This window comes from Nannospalax galili, unplaced genomic scaffold, assembly GCF_000622305.1.
Source record: "Nannospalax galili isolate Female #2095 unplaced genomic scaffold, S.galili_v1.0 scaffold203, whole genome shotgun sequence".
NCBI lineage: Eukaryota > Metazoa > Chordata > Mammalia > Rodentia > Spalacidae > Nannospalax > Nannospalax galili.
The window spans coordinates 1,586,283-1,591,549 of NW_008351640.1; positions in this window are offsets into that span (position 1 = coordinate 1,586,283).

Below are 5,267 nucleotides of genomic sequence, written 5' to 3' on the forward strand. Positions count from 1 at the left end.
TGGAACTGGAATTACAGACAGTTGTTAGCTGCCATGTGGGTACTGGGATTTGAACCCCGGTCTTCTGCAAGGACAGCCAGAGTTCTTAACTGCTGACCCATCTCTCCGGCCCCCTCAAATTATTTTAAATGCGATCAGGAAAGGAAACGATGTAGATGACATGAGCATGAAATTTTGAAAAGAGATTGAGAGAGAGAGAGAGAAACCATAGAAATTAGAAATGTTAAACTTACCAGGAGCAGTGTAATAATAAAAATATTTATTTCTGCATTTAAGGATATTAAAAGCAAATTTCCAAAACTGGGGAGAATTCCAGGAAAAGTCAAAAGTACTTATATCAAAGAAAAATCTTCATAAGTTTTCTTGCAATGAATAATACAGTATCAACAATGATTCAGTGGACATACTGAATACATATTATGTAAATGAAGGACAAATAAGGAACTAGAAGTCTACCACAAGCAAACAAAGCAGAGTGCAACATTTAGAGATGGAAACTGGGAAAATACTTGTGTAGAAGAAAAGAGACAAAGAGCACACTGAAACAAGCCTAGTGTGTGAAAGTTTAAGCATGCCAGTGAAGTAGAAATAAGAGAGAAGTGCCGTATGAAAAATTTCCCAATTGCGGAAATATATCTACTCCATGTTTTCATTTTTTATAAGGTAAAATAGACTTAAAAGAAAAATTGTACACAAAATATTAAAGCAAAGACATAGAAATTAAAAGTAACATATCATTAATTGCATCCTAAAACAGAATAATACATTACAGAAAAATTAGGTATTCTGAACTACAGTCTTTTATTAATAATACAATATCACTAAAGATTCAGAAATTATAAAAATGTAGGCTATGAAACCTGGCATGGTGGTGTGCTCCTTTAATCCCAGCACTTGGGAGGCAAGGCAGACAGACTTCTGTGAGATCCAGGTCATCCTGGTCTACATAGTGAGTGTCAGGTTAGCTGTGTTTGTATTAAGACTCTGTCACCCTAAAACAATGGGGACTGCAGAGATGACTCAGTTGATAAAGGGTTTGCCACACAAACCTGAAGACCAGAGTTTGCATCTTTGGGTCTCAGATAAAAGCAGGGTGAACTTGATGGTTTTTTGATCATCTTTGCATTTGGGAGACAGCCAGGGTAATTCTGGGGCAAGCTTACTAATTAGGTATAGTAGATGAACTGGCAAGTAACTGGTTGAATGCTAGACCCTGATTTAGTGAATAAGCTGGTGTATTCACATATATGCATCCACACACTTGCAGTCATGCATGTACACATGCATGTTAGCCACACACATGTACATTCAAAAAGAAGAATGCAGAATATTAAAGTTAGTTGTCAACATTTTCTTCTATGGCACAAGGATCCCCCTTACATTATTGTTTCCTTTTTCATAGTGAAGTGTGTTAATTTGATTTAGTCTCATGTGTTCTTGTATGCTTTTGAGCTTTCTTACATATCCACTCCCCCCCAAAATAACTAAAAACATTATTATGAAATTGTGTCTATATATTTTCTTCAAAGAGTTTAACATTTGGGGCCAAACATTAAGTCTTTGAGCCATATTGTATTTATTTATATACACTATAAGATGCAGAATGTTAGAAGGTGTATTACAACCTATAAATTTGGTAAGTGCTTACTACCCAAAATATAAAAGGGACTCCTATAACTCAATAATAAAAAAGCTACTAACAAGATTTATCTAAATATAGGGAAAACTTACATTCCTTCCAAGAAAACATGTAAATAGTCAACAGGCATATTAAAAAAAATCCAATGTCCATTGTCAATAGGAAAATGTAAATAAAATCCACACAAATATCAGCTCACCTCTCCTAGGTAGCTATTATCAAGAAATTCAAATAAAGCCCTGGTAATGATGTGGGGAAGTTGACAGTGATAGCATTGTTGGTGGGAATGTGAAATATTGCAGTCACAATAGACAGTGGATTGAGGATCCTTAAATATAAAAAACAGAACTATGCTATGACCTAACTATCCTACCTCTGGATACTTATCTGAAATATTTTAAATGAAGACTGTGAAATGATAAGTATGTTCTTATGTCCATTGTAACACTATTTACAGCAGCACAGGTATGGAAATGATTTATATGTCCAATAACAGATGAGTTCATAATATATGAATATATATAAATATATAATATGCAAACATTATAAGTTAGTCAGGCTTTCAAAAGAATTAAATTCTGGAAAATGCTGAAAAATATATAAATTTTGAGGACATTATTCAAGGTAAATAAAAAAGTCAGAAGACGATTATTTTTTTGCATGACTTTACAGATATGAGTAATCTTAAATAACCAAAATTGATGGAATCAAAGACTTAAACAACAGGTACTAAGTTTCACAATAACTTCTCTTGGGAGATATTAAGAAATGTGTATTCAGCCTAGATAAGACACCAGCTGTGGGACAAAGGAGTAATTCTGACAAAGTCTAGATGGTGAACCAATTAGTTTATTAGTCTTACATATAGGAACATGGGCGAGGACTTACCTATAGGACCTTAAGTGACTCCAAACAGCCATATCACCATAAAGTCACAACCCAAGGTAGATGACAACTTTTTTACAACCTACATAGATTGACTCTTCCCTTGAGTTAAATCTAGCATCCTCCAAGACATTTTCAGCTGCACTAAAACTACATTCAGCCTTGAAAGGTGCAAAAGGAACTGGCTAAGCTCTCTTGTGATCATCTAATGATGCTCGCCATCACCTTCTTCCACAACGGAATGTTCAAAGACCTAATCTTGAAGGTCTTTTGTGGATACCATGGCTTCTGTGTTTAAGACAGTGATAGCTGACTGCTCACCAATATCCAAGACAGGAGAAGAGGAAACTGAGTTATTAATCAATAGAAAAATATTTCAATCTAGCAAGATGAAATACGCTCTGCATACTTACTGGACAATTTTGCAAGGAAAAAATCAATAAGGCTTCATTCACAAAATTTGTTGGAACATCTCACATTAACTTTTACTACAATAAAATATATAAAATAAAACGAAGTAACACAATGTGAAGAATGAATGGTATTGATGGTAGGGCAACCAAGCTGGGAAACCTTTGCAAATACTGTTACTATCATGCTCAGAACATTTCTGTGAGTATCAACAATATGTATCAGTGTGACTTTGCAACTTGGAGGAAGTTGAACTATGCTAAACAAGCATAAAATGCAGAAGTATTTATTTTCTCTCTCCATCCCTCTCTCCATCCCTCCTCTTTTTTACTCCTTTTTCTTTCTTTTCATATTGTATAAAGTATTAGAATATTAGTAATGTTCCTTTGATATTAACTTTGAGCAAGCATATTTTTCAAAAGCGCTTTTCCCTAAATTATAAAGTGGTAGCTAAAGCCAAATAAATCCTCACAGCAGTGTCACAGATCTTCCTTGAGATGAAAGGTAATGTTATGTTCAAGTTAAAAATAACTGTCAGCCAAATCTTATTTTAATCGTTTATTTAAATTGTTTACCATTCTGTTATCATGGGCTTTGTCTGTCCCTTGTTGATTGCTTTCATTGTCAGTTGAAACGAAGCCAGCTGTGGCAATTAGCTTCATTTTTCTCTCTGGGTTATATCTCAGTTGATAAGTTTATATCTTATTCTATTTCATATGTACTAAAAAAGATGCCTTTGAGCAGTTAATGTGACTTGCTATGAACTTATTCCATTGCTATTATTATTGAATTGTCTCAGGTAATTAATATATTTTCCTGAAAATCTATCTGCTGATTTTGCTCTTTCATTTAAGAAATAATTGAAATAATATGTCAGAAATATAAATTATAGAGTAATCTTGTAAATAAGACATTTCAATGAAATTTTATTTAGATATGGGATTCTTAATAATGTGGTTGTAAAGGAGACTAGGACATAGTTTTGAATTAGACAATCAGGGGAGGAGGACACAGAAATAAGAGGCCCCAGAATAGATTCAGCTATGATCTAATTACTCTCACTTGCATCCAAAATGGCCTACTTCTGGGTTCTTGTCCAAAGTTGGCTATTTTGGGGTTTGTTTTTGTTGTCTTGCCCTATTTTGCTTTTTTTTTAAATCAGTGGGACCTCCTCTGCAAGGAATTTCACGTTTCCAGCTCTTGCTCTACCCAGGCAGGTTCCTGTTTTCATATGAATGAAGAACATGCATACTACCCTGTTCAAGCTAAAGTGGAAAGGGGTGCTCAATCCTGTCTGCCTCCTACCACATAGAATATAAAAAGCACAGATTCTTCCGTGGTGTAGATAGTGCTCCAGCTCTGAACCCTCCCCTGACCCCTGCAGGACTCTGTCCCTTTGCTGTGTGGAGTCATTTTTATGCTTGTAAGTACCTTGGCTATGAGCTGGAACTGTAAACTTTTACTCTTGTAATTCTTCATCTGGTGAAGAAAAGGACCCAAGAACAGACCACATCCAGCTTAATTTGATGGCCCATGCAGGGATTTCCCTGAAGACCACCAATTCATTGAAAGGTCATTACAACCAGGCCAAACTGCCAAGGGATCAGAAAATATAACAATGATTTTCCTGGACTTTTCCTGTATTCTGATATGGGGGGAAGACCCCAGCCATGGCTAGCAGCTGCTGTATTTACAGACTGGTGATTTCTGTTTTTATCCCTAGTAGGGAGACTCTTTCCACATAGAACCTTAGAACTGAGGGTCTGCCTTCATATTACTTCATGGTGGTATTCACAGTCTAGGCTGAAAGATCCTATGCAGAGGTTTGTGCTGACCTACCTCATATCAAAAAGATGCCACTGGGGATTCTACAGAACTCCACAGCACTTGGTTGGGAACTGAAATAGGAAAACATCAAATAGAAACCTTAGCCCCCTCTGTCTCCCTTGTTCTTTTACTTCCACGCTCTTCCTCTTTTCTCTCTCTCTCCCTCTTTCTCTCTCTCCTTCTTTGTCTCCCTTCTTCTCTCCCTCCTCTCTCTCCCCCCACTACTTTATATCTGTCTTCTCTCTCAGCTGAAATGGTAGGATTAGGAACAGGAATGAGCAGAAGGTCACACTGCCCCTGACAGAAATGGGCTTCCTGTTGTTGAGACACCAGGAGGAACACTATTAGCTCAGACTTTGAGTATCTCTGGGGGTGCGGCTACTGATCACCCTCTCCCCGCCCTGCTCCTACTGTGACCCAGATAGAGGAGGACTGACAAACTCAACAAATTCCCCAAAGGGAAGACTTTTTTCTCAGGATACACCTTTTTCCCAGTACCAGGGGG